The sequence below is a fragment of the Loxodonta africana genome, chromosome 10 (genome assembly GCF_030014295.1).
Source record: "Loxodonta africana isolate mLoxAfr1 chromosome 10, mLoxAfr1.hap2, whole genome shotgun sequence".
Classification (NCBI taxonomy): Eukaryota; Metazoa; Chordata; class Mammalia; order Proboscidea; family Elephantidae; genus Loxodonta; species Loxodonta africana.
This window is the reverse complement of record NC_087351.1, coordinates 51,360,643-51,382,952: the sequence shown is the minus strand read 5'-3', so window position 1 is coordinate 51,382,952 and position 22,310 is coordinate 51,360,643.

Genomic DNA, 22,310 nt, shown 5'->3' with positions numbered 1-22,310 from the left:
CAAGAGTTATAAAAAAGTTAGAGTTCAGAGAAAGTAGGCATTTCTGTATAGATAGGGTGTGGATAGGGAGGAGGGGAGAATACTTCACAAAGGTGAGCCTTTAATTATCTAACCTACCAAGATGAACAGCCTCGGTAGAGAGAATAGCATGAACAGAAGTACTGTGTGTTAATGTTGTGTGTCATCGAGTCAATTTCAACTCATAGTGACCCAGTGTGACAGAGTAGAACTACCTTATAGGGTTTACTAGACTGTAGTCTTTACGGGAGCAGGTCTCTAGGTCTCTTCTCACATGAACAGCTGGTAAATTCAAACTGCTGACCTTTCTGTTAGCAGCCAAGTGCTTAACCATTGTGCCACTAGGGATTCTCAGCAGATGTACAGAGGTGACAAAGTGTCATGTGTCCAAATCATTGTACAAAGGGACATCTTTTTTTGTGGAAAAATTAAAAGATTGGAAACAAACAGTAAAGTCCTTAAATTCCAGGATGAATTTTGTCTATAAACCATAAACATCCAAAGCAAACGAGTAATAAGGTAGGGAAACTAATCTAGCAAGGTGTAATAAGGGAAGGACCTCGAAAGAAGATGAAGGAGAGTGAATCAGTTTCTAGCTCTACTGCTTACACTAAATGAACCGCCCTGGGCAAATCACTTGCCCTCTCAGCTCAGCCTTTTTCTTTACAAATAGAGTTGTTTGTCTTTTGTTTGGGGTTTGTTTTTTCTTTGTTTCCTTGTTTGTTTGTTTTTCCTGTAAATGACCCACAGAACTGCTGTAAGTTTTGAAAAAAAAAAAAAAGGAAGGTAACAATACTATATAAATTTGAAATGGGAAAAGTGAGAGGCATAAAATACGAAGTATGTGTTTTGTATTCATAACCCAGGCAAGAGTTAGTGAGAGCCTCAAGTAGGGTAGTATCAGTGGGAAATCTGAATCAAAAAACAGGTGCCAGAGATGCTGTAGTAGTAGACCTGACCCATTCAAGCAACCGATGCAGTGGGGATGTGGTGCAGGGAACAAGACAGGAGGGCAATAGATTTTTAAATGTGGATGATAACAAGAATTGGAGCACAAAAAGAAGAGTAGGTTTATAGGTCACTGGTTCTCTCACTGATCAACAGTAACAATTACCATGTGCAGCTGCCATTCTAGGTTCTGGCAGAATTGCAAAGAACAAAGTAGGCAAAGAGCCATTCCTCGTGGAGCTCCTCATGTACTGTGGAGGGAAACAATTACAAAAAATTAAATCTATGATACGTAAAGGAAGTATATAGTTCCAAGTGCTACCCAACAACCATCAGCCTTAGAATGATGCTGAAACACAAGATGGCAGAGCAAAGAGATGAAAGAAAATGGGCACTTCAAAACATTGTTGAGCCACTGGAGCAACCAAACTCAAATTCTGATCTACTCTGAACTTCCAGTTTCATAGCCAATAAATCTTTTTCATCACTTAAGCCATCACTTGAGTAGTTAAACCTGCAGAGTCCTGACTGATACAATCTGAGTTGGTCTCAAATTGATTAAAACCCAACAGAATGCTGAATCGACAATCACAAAAAGTAAAACGACTCTAAATCTAGAATGTAAGTGCCTCAAGGGCAGGAAGGATTTTTCTATTTTAAATCCCAGGTGTGTAATACATAATAGGCATTCAATGAATATTTGCAGAATGAATAGATGATAAAGCTATGTCTTAGCTACACATACAAGTGTAATTTATCAATATGAATTATTTCCCACATTTTCTGATTAAGACAATAGTGTATAGCTTAACATCTTGGCATTAAAAAAAGAAAAAGCTTGGTGTTATATGAGTGAAATATAGCAAACTACCAATAAGAGGCATTTCCCTAAGTCTAGATTGAGGCTATTTCTTTGAAACATAGAAAATCGTTATTTCTTTGAAACGTAGAAAATCACTAAAGTTGTTCCTCTCCCCTCCGGGATAATGTACTATTACTTATTTACAATATAGTTACCAAATAAAATGTGTTTCTCCTATTTTTCAACAGTGCTAAAAATCATGAATTAGCCAAAAAGACATTTTTTTAGGTTAATGATATACTGTCATTATTGAAAGATTAAATAAAAGCAGAATAGCATTTACTATTTACAGAAGAGTTAGTTCGAGGCAAAATTTCAAAAACCAATTCCTTAAAGCCTTAACAAGTCAAGATTTTATTCTTAACCTAGTTTTAATCAGTGTATTCACACTTCCTAATAATTTCAAAACATTCCTTCTCATTCAATATTCTTCCCAACCTTCCTCCCCTCCCCTGCCCCAACTGGGGAGTTTTGTTTCAAGCAACTGTAGACAATTCTGGTTACAGTAAGCCAAAAGAGAAACTTAAAACTTATTAGTAGGATATTCAGGTAACTCACAGAACTCAAGAAAATTTTAAAACACAAGACCCAGGAAGGGCAGGAATTAGGGCAACTCTGGAGATCTCAAACACAGGAGTTCATGAATTGTGCTTTGGAGCATTGCCTCTGATTTGACCCAGTTTCCAAAACTTCTAGCATCTATATATCTCAACTCCAAATTTTAAATTCTTGACACAAAGAATAGGATTGATCAGAGTTGAGTCAGATATATTTTATTAGTTTCCTAGCGCTGCCATAACAAACTTCACAACTTAAAACAACAGAAATTTATTCTCCCACAGTTCTGGAGGTCAGAAGTCCAAAATCAAGGTATTGGTATGATTGGTTCCCTCTGGAGGTTCTGAAAGGAGAGTCTATTCCATGACTCTCTCATAACTTCTAGTAGCTGCGAGCAGCCCTAATGTTCCTTGACGCGGGGCTATATAACTCCAATTTGTGTCTCCTTCTCTCTGTGTCTCTCAGCTCTGCCCTCCAGGCCAACAGCTCTGTCACCCTCTACACCCTTCACAGTGCTTCTATCACCCTCTGCATCCTCAGGCTCTGGGCCTGGAGCAGCTCTGTCCTCTGAGTCATTCTTTCTTTTCCATGAAGCATAGTTTATGTTTGCAGTCAAGTAGCTGTATCGGCCTGTTTCCTAACTGTAGAATTTTAGGAGTTCAACAACCCTCTTTCATTTCATCCAGTCTCTTTCCCATTCAATTCAAACTGTCAATGTTTCTGCCAATATAACATTTTCCAAAAACACACCATTAAACTAGAAGGTCTCCACAGATTCTTCCTGGACAACACCATCTCTATTCCTGGCTTTTCCTGAGATGGCCTAATGGATCCATGAGTAACACACCTAATCTCTTCAGTAAAGATTGTCCATTTATACCGTTGGCCTTCTTTCCAGAGCCTGCCTTCCCAACAATTCAATTTTCTAATTTTAGTATCTTTCGTGATCTGAATAGTGCGAGAACCATCCAAATCATCAAATGCTGGTTCCTTTTCACTTAAAAATTCCTACTTCAATGTATACCTTTCCTCACTGTTCTGATCACCTCCTATTCACCCTGTTAGTGAAGGAAGGACCCCCACCCTAAGTGGTGTGAGATGACTGAGCAATTAACACCTGACACTAGACAGATGAGATTGACAGCAGAGACCCACACGAACGTTACACTGGAGAGTAGAGTGAACCAGTAAGGGACGTGCAAGGCAGGCTTTGTAAGTAACAAAAGAGTGGGGTGGCCCCTGGTTCCCATGGGAGGATATAATTGGCTTGTTTGAATAATTCTGCAGTCTGGCAGAGAAGTGAGACCCGTTAGGTTGAGACTGGGTGGGATGTAGCTGGTCTGGCTTCACCAGAAACTAGCCAGCTGAGGAGCCTTTCTTTCTGGCTAGGAGACTTATCTGGTGAGAGCAGGGGAACTCACTGTTAGGCCTTTGGGGCCATGTGAGTCTCAAAAATGTCAAAGCTGCATATGAAATTTTAGGCCTTACAATATGTTCTTACATTTTACTGTAAGTGGCAGGGAGAAACTAGACTGCACCTTCAATACTTTGTAAATATCCTTGGCTAAATAGCCAAGTTCATCTCAAGTTCTGCTTTCGTAGAAGAGTAGAACACAATTTAGCCAAATTTTCTGCCACTTGTATAACAAAGATTTCCTTCCTTCCAGTTTCCAATAACATGTTTCTCATTTCCTTCTAAGCCCTTGCCAGAAGCACCTTTAACATTCATATTTCCACCAATATTCTGTTCATGATGATATATTTATTCTCTAAGACAATGGATGCTTTCTCTACTGTGGTCTTCATTTCCTTCTGAGCCCTCAGAAGAATTGCCTTCAGCATCCATATTTCTACCAACAATGTCTTTGAGATAATTTTGGCTTTTTCTATCATGTACTTTAAAATTCCTCCAGCCTGTACCCATTACCCAATTACAATGCCACTGTCACGTTTTTAGGTATTTGTTAAGCAGCACCCCACTCCCTGGTACCAAAATCTATATCACTCAAGGTTCTCTAGAGAAACAGAACCAGTAGGATAGATTGATTCATTGAATCATTCATTCATTCATTCAAGTAATTGGCTTATGTGATTGTGGGGACTAGAAAGTGCAAAATTTTTAAGGCAGGCCAATAGCTGGAAACTCTGAGGCAGGAGCTGATGCTGCAGACTTGAGACAGAATTCTTAAGGAAATCTCAGGTTTGCTCTTAAGGCCTTTCAACTGGTTGGATGAGACACACTGTCACGGATTGAATTATGTCCCCCCAAAAATGTGTGTATCAACCTGATTAGGCCATGATTCCCAGTATTGTGTGGTTGTTCTCCATTCTGTGATTGTAATTTTATTACAGGATTAGGGTGGGATTGTAATATCACCCTTACTCAGGTCACATCCTTGATCCAAGGTAAAGGGAGTTTCCCTGAGGTGTGGCCTGTACCACCTTTTATCTCTCAAGAGATAAAAGGAAAGGGAAGCAAGTAGAGAGTTGGGGACCTCATACCACCAAGAAAGTAGCTCCAGGAGCAGAGTGCATCCTTTGGACACGGGGTCCCTGTGCCTTGAGAAGCTCCTCAACTAGGGGAAAATTGAGGACAAAGACCTTCCTCCAGAGCCGACAGAGACAGAAAGCCTTCCCCTGGAGCTGAGGCCCTGAATTTGAACTTGTAACCTACTAGGCTGTGAGAAAATAAATTTTTCTTTGTTAAAGCCATCCACTTGTGGTATTTCTGTTATGGCAGCACTAGATGCTAAGACACCCACCAACATTATCAAGGATAAAATCCTCTATTTTAGGTAAACTAATTGTAGATGTTAACTGTGTCTACAAATACCTTCACAGCAATACCTAAACCAGTGTTTGATTGAATAACTGGGTAACTTAGCCTGGCCATGTTGACACATAAAACTATTACTTATACCCTCCAAGATCAGTCAGCTACAGTCAGGAAAGCAAAATCACTGTTTAGGTACAGCCAATGTTGGAGATTATTCCAGGGACGGGGCAATCAATTACCACCACCTGTCTGTCAAAATTTGTTACACTATAGTGGTTTGCATGTTACTATCATGCTGGAAGCTATGCCACCAGTATTTCAAATACCAGTAAGGTCACCCATAGTGGACAGGTTTCAGTGAATCTTCCAAACTAAGAAGACTAGGAAGAAAGGCCTGGCAATCCACTGCCAAAAACCAGCCAGGGAAAACTCTATGGATCACAACAGAACATTGTCTGACTGGATTCAAACATACTAACAATCACGACAATGATGCAGGACCAGGCCACATTTCATTCTGTTATATATAAGGTCACCATGTGTTGGAGCTGATTTGATGGCAACCAACAACAGCAACAATCCTTTGAGACCATATTATTCCCCTATACCTGAAGCTATGTTCACCAAAACAATTTTGTGGTGTTTGAATTGGTTTTTTAAGTACTCATATCTGCCCAGGAAGGGATGACTTATAGAAAGAACAGAAAGCCTGGTGGCGTAGTGGTTAAGTGCTACGGCTGCTAACCAAAAGGTCAGCAGTTCAAATCCACCAGGTGCTCCTTGGAAACTCTATGGGGCAGTTCTACTCTGTCCTGTAGGGTCACTATGAGTCGGAATTAACATGACGGCAACGGGTTTGGTTTTTTTTTTTTAATAGAAAGAACAAAAGAAAATTACTACTAGTTCTTTCACTACCACCACATCCCTTTTAAAAGCTGGTGTTAATCTAGAACAATAGTACATTTTCTGTAAATTAGGTTACTGTGAGGCCACACGTGGACTAGATCTACTCTTAAAATTATATACTTTAGATTTGAGAGTTGAGTTTTGCCGTTTCAGAAGTTCAACAGCAAACAGAATATTATGGGTATTTAATCTTCATCTAAAATACAATTTTAAAAGAAGAATATTATGGGTATGGTGTAACAGAAAATTGGTGCTCTGGATCACTAACATGTATGGTGAAAAAACAGGAGACAAGATCATGCACACAAGACAAGCATGAATGTGTAGATTTGAACCACAAAGGATATAAGCTGTGTTTTGCTCTGAGCTAAGCAAGCAGCATGGAAAAATCTGCACAGAAGGGCTTTTTATTCATTATTTTACTTGTTCCTTCCTCCTTTCATTCAATGTGTATGTGTATATACACATAAACATATAGAGTGACTAACATGTGATTTCCTTGTTCACATAAAACTGGTCCACTTTGATTTCTAGGCTGAGGCCAGAATCCCCAGGACAGGTTCAGTGATAGGAAGGAAAAGCAATTCAGAGCCTCCTCCATACAACTCTTCATATATAATACCTTATTCATCTTTATGGGTTTGTGAATGATTAAGGAAGAAAGTAAATTCTTGAGGCCAAACTAAAGATTTTTATATTAAATCTAAGAGTTCTGCAGGGATGACAGATAACAAAGGATTGATACTGAGCTTTTCAAATTAACCACCTCAAACTGAATTTTTGTGATAGGGCTTTTACATTCTATCTTTCAAAAGTAAATTCAAAACTTAATCTGGTTTGATTTGAAGCTCAGAAATGTCAATTATATCACCTAAACTTGTGAGTCTGGGCTGATGTGAAACATTTTAATTTAAAACCTAATCCTTTGTGCTAAATAAGTAGTTCCCAAATGACTATCAACAGATCAGTGAGCCTCTGATGAAGTTTTCACCAGCGTGCAGCAAAATGAGAAAAATGAGGGCAGCGCAGCAAGATTTTCATAAAGCTAAACTTATTTAATTGCTATTGTTGAGTAATATTCAGGTTATAATTAATTTTATTTGGATTACTATGTTGTTATTATATCTCACATACTTTGGACATGTTATCAGGAAGGACCAGTCCCTGGAGAAGGACATCATGCTTGAAAAAGTAGAGGGTCAGCAAAAAAGATGGAGACCCTCAATGAGATGGATTGACGCAGTGGCTGCAACGATGGGCTCAAGCATAAAAATGATTGTGAGGATGGCACAGGACTGGGCAGTGTTTTGTTCTGTTGTACACAGAATCACTATGGGTTGGAACCAATTCAACAGCGCCTCACAACAACAACAATGTTGTTATTAAACACTAAATAATAATGGTATTACATACTAAATGCATATTATACACAATTAAAACATAATCCTAAATTGCCACAAATTTTAAAAATTAGTAGACAATTGTACAGTCTGGGTTCAGTCAGGAGGTAGAAACCACACTGGTTATTTGAACAGAAAGAATTTAATGTAAAGAATTGATAACTGAAAGGAATACATTCAGGCATTCACATAAACGCCTGCTGAATCAAGGTTTTGTCCTTAAAATGTGAATTTTCAGAAGTTGAATGTTTCTGGCTTTTAAAAGTTCATAAACTTTAGTTAAATGGAAAAAAGAGTTAATGAAAAAAGGATATATAGATAGATAATTCTTCCCTCTCTTGATGATAATGTTATCTTGAGACAGTAACTTGAAAACAAAGGCCTCAAGACTTTGCCACCCAAGGAGTGTGGTCTTTGACATGACACTTTCCAAAGGAAAATAACCGCAGTGAGAAGTAAAGCACTCTGGCCCTAGAGTTAGGGCTTTCAAACTCCTAGTACTATAACTTACTAATTATGTGATTTGGGGAAAAACCTTTAATCGCTCTTGCCTCAGTTTCCTCCTCTGTTAAAAGGGAATGATAGTGGCACGTTCCTTAGAGTAATTGTGAAAGTTTAAATCTGAAAATGCACATAAAATAACTAGCACCAGCACTGGCACTTAGCAAGTGTTTGGTCAACATTAGTAATTGTTAAGTTTCCATATCCTTCAACTTCCCACCTGTCTGCTTATCCCAAATCTTCTATTCTCCTCCCCCAACTCATGCTGTCCAACACAGGTAAGGCTTCTTTTTCCAGTCCTTTTTTTTTACACATCCAAAAACATATTCAATCCACATTCTGTCCTCTCCAGGGAGGCTCCCAACCCCACCCAATGTGTCGTGGAACTGCCACAGAAGTAGTTATTATCAGCTACCCCTCAGGAATGAGCTGTGTGGGAGAATTATCATAGGCATTCTATTTTTAACCTGAAGTTGATTAGTTCCGCGAACAGCTGTGTTGTTTGTTCAGTTTCTTTTTTTTCCCTCAGTTTCATTTTCTTTTCTTTTCTTTTTGCTCATCATCAATCTATGATGCCAATTTACCTTGACAGGTTTGGGAAACGTCCAGACTCCCTTTATTGTTATTATTGAAATCTAGTTTCTAATTCCTGAAGCCTTACTATTTCATTGTATAATCTCATTATTCTGCTGCTTCTCCATAACCCACAAACAATAAATCCACTGGTAATAGCGTTAATTAGCACTTATGGAATACCCGGTACATGCTATCATACTTACTTTTTGAAACTTTAGTAAAACAAAAAAACCAAACCCGTTGCCGTCAAGTCGATTCCAACTCATAGCAATCCTACAGGACAGAGTAGAACTGCCCCATAGGGTTTCCAGAGACCGGCTGGTAGATTTGAACTGCTGACCTTTTGGTTAGCAACCGAGTTCTTTACCACTGCACCACCAGGGCTCCACAACTTTAGTAGGTAGGCATTATTCATCAGGGGAAACTGAAGCTCAGGGCCCCAAAGTCCAAGCTATGTTCGTCATTCAATTCTGGTTCTGTTATTCCTTCAAACTCTTCCTCAAATGTCCAGTGAAATTTACTGATATAAGTCAAATAAAATAAATGCAGAATTTACCTCTAATAATAAACATGTAAGAATAGCCAAGATAATTCTGAAAAAAAAAGTAATGAGGAAAGTCATCTTATCAAGAATTAAATGCGTATTAATCTACAGTAATAAAAATAGAGTGAAACAGTACTGCAACTGTCATATCCATAGAACAAAAAAGAAGGCCCAAAAGCGTCCTAAATGTTCACTTCCATCCCCTAACCACCCCACCACTACCACCACCTTTATTCCATGACCAGAAAGGAAGAGCACTGCTATGGTTGGTCCCATTTAAAAGTGTTTTAATGACACACCACTGTCAAGTAGAATATTGACTGATCCAGGCTAAGAGATCAGATATGCCTAGACTTGTTCCCTTTTCTTTCTTCACACTCTTCCTTTCATGCGGCCAGTGACTAAGAGGACAACACTAAGCAGAGAAGCCTTAGATATCTCTAATAGGGTTCTTCCTTCTACCAAAAGTCTGTATAGTTTAGGTCTGTAGACAGGCCCCCTCTCACAATGCCATGCACTGGGATAAATGCTGGTTTTTCACTATTGCTTGTTAGCAGGTACATTCTGACCTTCCTCATGTTGGAGCAGAAATATATGAGACTTTAGTTTTGGCTTGAGGTAGAAGTAGGAAAAACAGGACTTTCAGTCACCATCAGCTCTAGGCCTTTTAGACTGACCAAATTTTGGTCAAGAGTTCATCAAAGGGCCAAGTTAAGTTTACCAGAATTCTATATCAGAGTTTAAGAGCTAAAGTATCACTAATAATGAAGGGCTGCTTTGTCTTTCTTCATCTTCTATGTACATATATCTCCACTGAATACCTTCTGAAGAGGTATTATTAGCTAATGGTAAGATTTAGATATTCCTGTATCTTTGGTACAGTTTTATTTAACTACAATCTTAGTCATTCCCTATCTAATCTCATCATAGTAACCCTATAGGACAGAGTAGAACTGCCCTGTAGGGTTTCCAAGAAGCAGTGGGTGGATTTGAACTACCAACCTTTTTGTCAGCAGCTGAGTTCTTAACCACTGCGCCACCAGGGCGCTGTCTAATCTCAACACCTGGAGTAACTAGAACACCTAATCCAATCTTGTCCTTTGTGCAAATATCTCTCTTAGAGACCATTTAACATGACTAAACAGATTATACAAGAACTTAGTTATAAAGGTATATTAAATCAGTTTGGGGCCAAGCATGTAGCTACTAGAAAAAAATTAACTTACCTCTCTATTTCACACTTGATAGTGAAATAAATTCCAAGTGTATTAAAAGTTTAACCATAAATGTTCTGGTAAAAAATATGAATGATTATTTACATAATCTTAGAGGGAGGAATGACATCCTAAAAATTACTCTAAAAGCAGACATGAGAAAGGATGGCATTAATATCTTAACCACAAACAAATTGAAACATCTGTTTTATTAAAAGGAAAAATATACAGACTTCTACTTCCGGCCATGATGGGGTAATTAGCACTGAATTTGCTCCCCGACCCCCACCAGTATAAACACTTAATTCCTTTCAGACCATCAAGTTTGGTCAATGTCTTAGTTACCTAGTGCTGCTATAACAAAAATATAAGTGGATGCCTTTCATAAAGAATTTGTTCTCTCACACTTTAGGAGGCTAAAATTCAGGGTGCCAGCTCCAGGGAGAGGTCTTCTCTTTCCGTCAGCTCTGGGGGCAAGGTCCTTATCATCAGTCTTCCCCTGATCTAGGAGCTTCTCAGCTCAGGGAACCCAGGTCTAACGGACAAGTTCCACTCCTGGCTCTTCTTGTTGGGTGGTAATGAGATCCCCTTCCTCTCTGCTTGATTCTTTTATATCTGAAAAGAGATCGACTCAATAAATAACCTAATCCTATAGATTGAGTCCTGCCTCATTAATATAACTGCCTCTAATCCTGCCTCATTAACATCATAGAGGTTGGGATTCACAACACATAGGATAATCACATTAGATGACAAAATGGTGGACAATCACACAATACTGGAAATTACGGCTTAGCCAAGTTGAAGCACATTTTTTGGGGTGCACAATTCAATCCACAACAGTAAATCATTTGCCACTTCTCAACAGTCCTATCAGCCTCCAACCTAATTTGATCTCTAGTCTTCTCAACTCTAGGTCATCTGATAAATGGTAGTTTCACATATAACAGAGTTCTTATAAGGCTTCTTTGCACAAGACCTTCAGGGTTCCCTACTACCTACAGGATAAAAACTCAAAGGACTTAATTTGGCATCCAAGGCCTTCTCAGCCATGTTATACTCTGTTCCATTGTATTGCTATTCATTCTAACCAAACTGAAATATTACAGGCCTTGGAATTTCCTACTTTCGTGACTATGGAATGTACTTCCTCCCTTTTCTGATTGTTCAAAAACCATTTACCCTTTAGGAAATTCCTCAACATGATAAAGGGTATTTATGAAAAAACCTACACCTAACATCATACCCCATTGTGAAAGACAAAAAGCTTTCCCTGTAAGATCAGGAACAAGACAAGCACACGTGCTTTCACCATTACTATTCAATATTATACTGGAAGTTCTAGCCAGACCAGTTAGGCAAGAAAGAGAAATAAAAAGATCCAAATCAGAAAGGAAGAAGCAAAACTATCTTATTCACAGACAACATGATCCTAGATATAGAAAATCCCAAAGAATCCACAAAAAAGCTACTAGAGCTAATAAATGAGTTCAGCAAAGTCATAGGGTACAAGGTCAACACACAAAATCAGTTTAAGAAAACAATTCCATTTACAATACCATCTAAAAGAATAAAATACCTAGAAATAACTTTAACCAAGAAGGTTAAAGACTTGTATGCAGAAAAGTATAAAACACTGATGAAAGAGATTAAAGAAGACCTAAATAAATGGAAAGACCTCCTGTGTTCGTGGATTGGAAGACTTAATGATATTAAGATGTCTATACTACCCAAAGCAATCTACAGATTCAACACAATAACTATCAAAATTCCAACAGCCATTTCTGCAGCATTTGAAAAGCCAATATTCTTGAATTCATATGGAATTTTAAGGGCTCAAATAACCAAAATAATATTGAGAACAAAGAACAAAGTAGGAGGACTCACACTTTCCAATTTCAAAACATACTAAAAAACTACAGCAATCAAAACAGTGTGGTACTGGTATCAGTATAAACATACAGACCAGTGAGATAGTATCGAGAGTTCAGAAATAAACTCATGCATTTATAGTCAATTGATTTTCAACACGGTGCCAAATCTGTTCAATAGGAAAAGAATAGTCTCTTCAACAAATGGTACTGGGAAAATTGGATCTCCATAGGCAAAAGAATTAAGTTCAACCCATATCTCATACCACGTATGAAAATTAATTCAAAATGGATCAATGACCAAAACATGAGAACTAAAACCATAAAACTCTTAGAAGAAAACATAGGGGTAAAGTTTCAGGACCTTGTTTTGGGCAATGGATTCTTAGATATGACCAAAAGCATAACCAACGAAAGAAGAAATAGATAAAATGGACTTCATCAAAATTAAAAAATTTTGTGCATCAAATGATTTTATTTAAAAAAGAGAGAGAGAGAGAGACAACCTACAAAAAGGAAGAAAATATTTGGTAACCATGTATCTGATAAGGGTTTAATATTCAGAATATATAAAGAACTAGAATTCAACAACAACAAAAAAAACAAATAGTTCAATTTTAAAAATAGGGAAGGGACTTGAATAGACATTTCTCCAAAGAAGATATACAATAAATACATGAAAAGATGTTCAATCCCAGAAACCAAACCAAAGCATTTGCTGTTGAGTCAATTCCAACTCATAGCAACCTCGTAGGGCAGGGTATAGCTGCCCCATAGAGTTTCCAAGAGTATAATCTTTACGGAAGCAGACTGCCACATCTTTCTCCCGCGGAGCTACTGCTGGTGGTTCAAGCTGACCTATCAGTTAGCAGCTTAGCACTTTAACCATTGCTCCACCAGGGCGCCCATTAGTTATTAGGAAAATGTATATCAAAACCACAGGAGATACCACCTCACACCCACTAAGATAGCTATCGTCATTATCAAAAAAAAATAAAAATAATTTTTTTTGTTGGCAAGGATTTGGAGAAATTGGAACCTCTTGCATTGCTGGTGGGAATGTAAAATAATGTACCCTCTGTGGAAAACAGTTTGGTGGTTCCTCATAAAGTTAAATGTATAATTACCGTACCCATAAAAACCCATTGCCTTTGAGTCAATTCTGACTCATAATGACCCTATAGGACAGAGTAATTCTGCCCCATAGGGTTTTCAAGGCTGTAATGTTTACAGAAGCAGACTGCCACATCTTTCTCCAGCAGTAACTACCGAATGACTCAGCAATTCCACTCCTAGGCATATACCCAAAAGACTTGAAAGCAGGAACTCAGATACTTGTATAAGAATGTTCACTGCAACACTATGCCCAACAGCCGAAAGGTGGAAACTCAGTGTCCATTAACAGATGAATGGCTAAACAAAATGCGGTATACACACACAATGAAATAGTATTCAGCCATAAAGAGATATGAAGTTCTGATACATGCTACGACATGGATGAACCTTAAAAATATTGCGCTGAGGAGGCGGAGCCAAGATGGCGGACTAGGCAGATGCTACCTCGGATCCCTCTTACAACAAAGACACGGAAAAACAAGTGAATCGATCACATACACAACAATCTACGAACCCTGAACAACAAACACAGATTTAGAGAAGGAGAACGAACTAATACGGGGAAGCAGCGATTGTTTTCAGAGCCTGGAGCCAGCGTACCAGTCACGTACAGCACAAGCACAGAGAGCTGCTCCACCCCCCTGAACTAACCCCAGGAAGGGGACCAGCTGGGTCGCGCGGGCGGCGTGGGACGCAGCCGGTAGGAGAAGTCCCCAGGAGGCAGTGACCGGTATTGGAGCGGGGAGAACAGCGTCCCAGCCGGGACACTCGGTCACGGCACAAGCAGGGGGAGCTGCTCCACCCATCTGAACTAACCCCGGGAGGGGGCCCAACTGGTTCGCAGAGGCGGCACAGCCACGCGGCTGGAGGGACGAGAAGTCCCCGGGAGGAAGCGACTGATTTTGGAGTCGAGAGTGCACCGTCCCAGTAGGGGAGCCTTGACGCTGGGCGTGGGGCTGGAAGCGGAGGATCTGACCGTGACTCCAGCGGGCCAGACCCCCCGGGGGCAATCTCCACACAGCCAGCACACATAGGCGACGCGCCCCGCGGGTATCTCAGATATAATAGTCATTCCAAGCAAGACAAGCAACTCTGGCTATATTCTGAGGTGCTACTCTCCTATCTCTCTGTTCCCTCCCCCATCCTCCCAGGTGGCTTCATTAACATCCAAATAGCCTGAGCCAGAGGGAGAACTCTGATACGGATCTGACTGCATTTTTTTTTAGCGCATTTTCTGGAAAAACTAGTTTCCCAGTGATGGCTCAGAGACAACAATCCATATCAAACCACTTAAAGAAGCAGACCGTGACAGCTTCTCCAATCCGCCAAACAAAAGAATCAAAATCTTTCCCAAATGAAGATACAATCCTGGAATTATCAGATACAGAATATAAAAAAACTAATTTACAGAATGCTTAAAGATATCACAAATGAAATTAGGATAACTGCAGAAAAAGCCAAGGAACACACTGATAAAACTGTTGAAGAACTCAAAAAGATTACTCAAGAACATAGTGGAAAAATTAATAAGTTGCAAGAATCCATAGAGAGACAGCATGTAGAAATCCAAAAGATTAACAATAAAATTACAGAATTAGACAACGCAATAGGAAGTCAGAGGAGCAGACTCGAGCAATTAGAATGCAGACTGGGACATCTGGAGGACCAGGGAATCAACACCAACATAGCTGAAAAAAAAATCAGATGAAAGAATTAAAAAAAATGAAGAAACCCTAAGAATCATGTGGGACTCTACCAAGGAGGATAACCTGTGGGTGATTGGAGTCCCAGAACAGGGAGGGGGGACAGAAAACACAGAGAAAATAGTTGAAGAACTCCTGACACAAAACTTCCCTGACATCATGAAAGACGAAAGGATATCTATCCAAGATGCTCATCGAACCCCATTTAAGATTGATCCAAAAAGAAAAACACCAAGACATATTATCATCAAACTTGCCAAAACCAAAGATAAACAGAAAATTTTAAAAGCAGCCAGGAAGAAAAGAAAGGTTTCCTTCAAGGGAGAATCAATAAGAATAAGTTCAGACTACTCAGCAGAAACCATGCAGGCAAGAAGGGAATGGGACGACATATACAGAACACTGAAGGAGAAAAACTGCCAGCCAAGGATCATATATCCAGCAAAACTCTCTCTGAAATACGAAGGTGAAATTAAGATATTTACAGATAAACACAAGTTTAGAGAATTTGCAAAAACCAAACCAAAGCTACAAGAAATACTAAAGGATATTGTCTGGTCAGAGAACCAATAATATCAGATATCAGCACAATACAAGGTCACAAAACAGAACGTCCTGATATCAACTCAAATAGGGAAATCACAAAAACAAACAAATTAAGATTAATTAAAAAAAAAAAAAAAACACGTAACGGAATCATGGAAGTCAATAGGTAAAAGATCACATAATAAAAAAGAGGGACTAAATACAGGAGGCATTGAACTGCCACATGGAGAGTGATATAAGGCGATATAGAACAATACAAGTTAGGTTTTTACTTAGAAAAATAGGGGTAAATAATAAGGTAACCACAAAAAGGTATAACAACTCTATAACTCAAGATAAAAGCCAAGAAAAACGTAACGACTCAACTAACATAAAGTCAAACACTATGAAAATGAGGATCTCACAATTTACTAAGAAAAACGCCTCAGCACAAAAAAGTATGTGGAAAAATGAAATTGTCAACAACACACATAAAAAGGCGTCAAAATGACAGCACTAAAAACTTATTTATCTATAATTACCCTGAATGTAAATGGACTAAATGCACCAATAAAGAGACAGAGAGTCACAGACTGGATAAAGAAACACGATCCATCTATATGCTGCCTACAAGAGACACACCTTAGACTTAGAGACACAAACAAACTAAAACTCAAAGGATGGAAAAAAATATATCAAGCAAACAATAAGCAAAAAAGAAGAGGAGTAGCAATATTAATTTCTGACAAAATAGACTTTAGACTTAAATCCACCACAAAGGATAAAGAAGGACACTACGTAATGATAAAAGGGACAATTGATCAGGAAGACATAACCATATTAAATATTTATGCACCCAATGACAGGGCTGCAAGATACATAAAACGAATTTTAACAGAATTGAAAAGTGAGATAGATACCTCCACAATTATAGTAGGCGACTTCAACACACCACTTTCGGAGAAGGACAGGACATCCAGTAAGAAGCTCAATAGAGACACGGAAGACTTAATTACAACAGTCAACCAACTTGACCTCATTGACTTATACAGAACTCTCCACCCAACTACTGCAAAATATACTTTTTTTTCTAGCGCACATGGAACATTCTCTAGAATAGACCACATATTAGTTCATAAAACAAACCTTTGCAGAGTCCAAAATATCGAAATATTACAAAGCATCTTCTCAGACCACAAGGCAATAAAACTAGAGATCAATAACAGAATAACTAGGAAAAGAAATCAAATACTTGGAAAATGAACAATACCCTCCTGAAAAAAGACTGGGTTATAAAAGACATCAAGGAGGGAATAAGGAAATTCTTAGAAAGCAACGAGAATGAAAATACTTCCTATCAAAATCTCTGGGACACAGCAAAAGCAGTGCTCAGAGGCCAATTTATATCGATAAATGCACACATACAAAAAGAAGAAAGAGCCAAAATCAGAGAACTGTCCCGACAACTTGAACAAATAGAAAGTGAGCAACAAAAGAACCCATCAGGCACCAGAAGAAAACAAATAATAAAAATTAGAGCGGAACTAAATGAATTAGAGAACAGAAAAACAATTGAAAGAATTAACAAAGCCAAAAGCTGGTTCTTTGAAAAAATTAACAAAATTGATAAACCATTGGCTAGACTGACTAAAGAAATACAGGAAAGGAAACAAATAACCCGAATAAGAAACGAGAAGGACCACATCACAACAGAACCAAATGAAATTAAAAGAATCATTTCAGATTATTATGAAAAATTGTACTCTAACAAATTTGAAAACCTAGAAGAAATGGATGAATTCCTGGAAAAACACTACCTACCTAAACTAACACATTCAGAAGTAGAACAACTAAATAGACCCATAACAAAAAAAGAGATTGAAACGGTAATCAAAAAACTCCCAACAAAAAAAAGCCCTGGCCCGGACGGCTTCACTGCAGAGTTCTACCAAACTTTCAGAGAAGAGTTAACACCACTACTTCTGAAGGTATTCCAAAGCATAGAAAATGACGGAATACTACCCAACTCATTCTATGAAGCCACCATCTCCCTGATACCAAAACCAGGTAAAGACATTACAAAAAAAGAAAATTATAGACCTATATCCCTCATGAACATAGATGCAAAAATCCTCAACAAAATTCTAGCCAATAGAATCCAACAACACATCAAAAAAATAATTCACCATGATCAAGTGGGATTTATACCAGGTATGCAAGGCTGGTTTAATATCAGAAAAACCATTAATGTAATCCATCACATAAATAAAACAGAAAGACAAAAACCACATGATCTTATCAATTGATGCAGAAAAGGCATTTGACAAAGTCCAACACCCATTTATGATAAAAACTCTTACCAAAATAGGAATTGAAGGAAAATTCCTCAACATAATAAAGGGCATCTATGCAAAGCCATCAGCCAATATCACTCTAAATGGAGAGAACCTGAAAGCATTTCCCTTGAGAACGGGAACCAGACAAGGATGCCCTTTATCACTGCTCTTATTCAACATCGTGCTGGAAGTCCTAGCCAGGGCAATTAGGCTAGACAAAGAAATAAAAGGTATCAGGATTGGCAAGGAAGAAGTAAAGTTATCACTATTTGCAGATGACATGACCTTATATACAGAAAACCCTAAGGAATCCTCCAGGAAACTACTGAAACTAATAGAAGAGTTTGGCAGAGTCTCAGGTTATAAAATAAACATACAAAAATCACTTAGATTCCTCTACATCAACAAAAAGAACACCGAAGAGGAAATAACCAAATCAATACCATTCACCGTAGCCCCCAAGAAGATAAGATACTCAGGAATAAATCTTACCAAGGATGTAAAAGACCTATACAAAGAAAACTACAAAGCTCTACTACAAGAAATTCAAAAGGACATACTTAAGTGGAAAAACATACCTTGCTCATGGATAGGAAGACTTAACATAGTAAAAATGTCTATTCTACCAAAAGCCATCTATACATTTAACGCACTTCCGATCCAAATTCCAATGTCATATTTTAAGGGGATAGAGAAACAAATCACCAATTTCATATGGAAGGGAAAGAAGCCCCGGATAAGCAAAGCACTACTGAAAAAGAAGAAGAAAGTGGGAGGCCTCACTTTACCTGATTTCAGAACCTATTATACAGCCACAGTAGTCAAAACAGCCTGGTACTGGTACAACAACAGGCACATAGACCAATGGAACAGAATTGAGAACCCAGACATAGATCCATCCACGTATGAGCAGCTGATATTTGACAAAGGACCAGTGACAATTAATTGGGGAAAAGAAAGCCTTTTTAACAAATGGTGCTGGCATAACTGGATATCCATTTGCAAAAAAATGAAACAGGACCCATACCTTACACCATACACAAAAACTAACTCCAAGTGGATCAAAGATCTAAACATAAAGACTAAAACGATAAAGATCATGGAAGAAAAAATTGGGACAACCCTAGGAGCCCTAATACAAGGCATAAACAGAATACAAAACATTACCAAAAATGATGAAGGGAAACCAGATAACTGGGAGCTCCTAAAAATCAAACACCTGTGCTCATCTAAAGACTTCACCAAAAGAGTAAAAAGACCACCTACAGACTGGGAAAGAATATTCAGCTATGACATCTCAGACCAGCGCCTGATCTCTAAAATCTACATGATTCTGTCAAAACTCAACCACAAAAAGACAAACAACCCAATCAAAAAGTGGGCAAAGGATATGAACACACATTTCACTAAAGAAGATATTCAGGCAGCCAACAGATACATGAGAAAATGCTCTCGATCATTAGCCATTAGAGAAATGCAAATTAAAACTACGATGAGATTCCATCTCACACCGGCAAGGCTGGCATTAATCCAAAAAACACAAAATAATAAATGTTGGAGAGGCTGCGGAGAGATTGGAACTCTTATACACTGCTGGTGGGAATGTAAAAATGGTACAACCACTTTGGAAATCTATCTGGCGTTATCTTAAACAGTTAGAAATAGAACTACCATACAACCCCGAAATCCCACTCCTGGGAATATACCCTAGAGATACAAGAGCCTTCATACAAACAGATATATGCACACCCATGTTTATTGCAGCTCTGTTTACAATAGCAAAAAGCTGGAAGCAACCAAGGTGTCCATCAACGGATGAATGGGTAAATAAATTGTGGTATATTCACACAATGGAATACTACGCATCGATAAAGAACAGTGACGGATCTGTGAAACATTTCATAACATGGAGGAACCTGGAAGGCGTTATGCTGAGTGAAATTAGTCAGAGGCAAAAGGACAAATATTGTATAAGACCACTATTATAAGATCTTGAGAAATAGTAAACCTGAGAAGAACACATACTTTTGTGGTTACGAGGGGGGGAGGGAGGGAGGGTGGGAGAGGGTTTTTTATTGATTAATCAGTAGATAAGAACTGTTTTAGGTGAAGGGAAAGACAACACTCAATACATGGAAGGTCAGCTCAATTGGACTGGACCAAAAGCAAAGAAGTTGCCGGGATAAAATGAATGCTTCAAAGGTCAGCGGAGCAAGGGCGGAGGTCTGGGGAACATGGTTTGCGGGGACTTCTAAGTCAATTGGCAATATAATTCTATTATGAAATCATTCTGCATCCCACTTTGAAATGTGGCGTCTGGGGTCTTAAATGCTAACAAGCGGCCATCTAAGATGCATCAATTGGTCTCAACCCACCTGGAGCAAAGGAAAATGAAGAACACCCAGGCCACACGACAACTAAGAGCCCAAGAGACAGAAAGGGCCACATGAACCAAAGACCTACATCATCCTGAGACCAGAAGAACTAGATGGTGCCCGGCCACAATCGATGACTGCCCTGACAGGGAGCACAGCAGAGGACCCCTGAGGGAGCAGGAGATCAGTGGGATACAGACCCCAAATTCTCATAAAAAGACCAAACTTAATGGTCTGACTGAGACTAGAGAAATCTCGGCGGCCATGGTCCCCAGACCTTCTGTTGGCCCAGGACAGGAACCATCCCCGAAGACAACTCATCAGACATGAAAGGGACTGGTCAGCGGGTGGGAGAGAGACGCTGATGAAGAGTGAGCTAATTATATCAGGTGGACACTTGAGATTGTGTTGGCAACTCTTGTCTGGAGGGGGGATGGGAGGATAGAGAGAGAGGGAAGCTGGCAAAATTGTCACGAAAGGAGAGACTGAAAAAAAAAATATTGCGCTGAGTGAAATAGACACAAAAGGTCAAATATTTTATGATCCCACTTACATGAAATCCAGAATAAGCAAATGCATAAAGACTAAAGTTTATTAGTGGTTACCGAGGGTAAGTGGGAGAGGGAAATGGGGAGTTATTGCTTAAGGAGTACTAAGTTTCTATTTGCGGGTGATGAGAAGCTTTTGGAAATAATAGTGATGATGGTTACACAACATGGTGAATGTCATTAATGTCACTGAATTATACACTTTAAAATGGTTAAAATGAAAACTTTTTTGTTACACGTTTCACCCAACAAAATTTTTTTAACTTACCCTTCGAAGTCTGGTTTAAATTTGACTTCTTCCTAAATATTCCAGGTAGAAGAAATCTCTGCCCCCACTAACTCCAAAAGCATTTTATCTATTACCCTCTTATGACATGTATTTCCTAAAATGTATAATAATTATGTATGTACATCTTATTTCTAATAACTAATACAATCTTTGAATATATGATTTATCAATCTTATACTGGCACAGTGCCTGGCTGATTCTCAAATGTTTCTTTTAAATTAATAAGGAAATTAGGAGAAGTATATCATAATTGTTAAGACCTCCGACTTCAGAGTCAAACTTAAAAAAAAAAAAAAAACATTGCCATCGAGTCTATTCTGACTCATACTGACCCTACAGGACAAAGTACAACTGCCCCGTAGGGTTTCCAAGGAGTGCCTGGTGGATTCGAACTGCCGACCTTTTGGTTAGCTCTTAAGCATTACTCCACCAGGGTTTCTGAGTCGAACATACTTGGGTTCAAATTCCAACTTTACCATGTTCTTGTTGTATGACCTGACCTTGGGCAAACGACTTTTCCTAGTATCCGATTCCTTTACTGTACAAGTGGCTATGATGATAGTACCTAACTAACTGGGTATTTATAAGACAATGACATGACTCATGTAAAGAGGTAATTATCATGACTTACATGTAAGCTCTTAACAAATGTTTGATATTTTCAGTAGATACCGTGAATTGGCTCACTCAGTATACATTCTAATCCCTTCTACCACGCTGAAACCAGAAGCTAAGAACCATTTCGTAATCCCTTGCACATTGATTTTATTTAAGTTTCTCCAGTCAGATCTTCAACTTAGATTTGACATCCCTTTTTGCTAGTATAGCTTGGAACAGCAGTGGCACAGTTCTAGGGTCAGCAGGTGCAGCAGCTTCCTGACTTGGCAGGCTATTTTCTGCTCAGAGCAAAGGCCCTGAAGCTGGTAGCTGTGGTGGAATTGTTCTGATACTACAGCAACAGCTGACTTATTGCAGCAGAAGCAGTAATCCCTTGGCAGCCAGTGTGGCTTTGGAAACCATTTCTGGAAGCTCAACCTAGAATCTGTAAGGATTTAATACTCTGATAAATCCCTTTCTGTTTAAACTAGTTGGAGTGAGTTTCATTCTCCACAACTGAACACCAACCAAAATATTATTGTTATTATTCCTTCTGGAGAAAATTTCTATAGCGGGTGGGGGGCAGTTCAGATATGTGACCAAGATGGCAATTCGGAAGACTTCACTCTGCATATTTGACTAAAAGC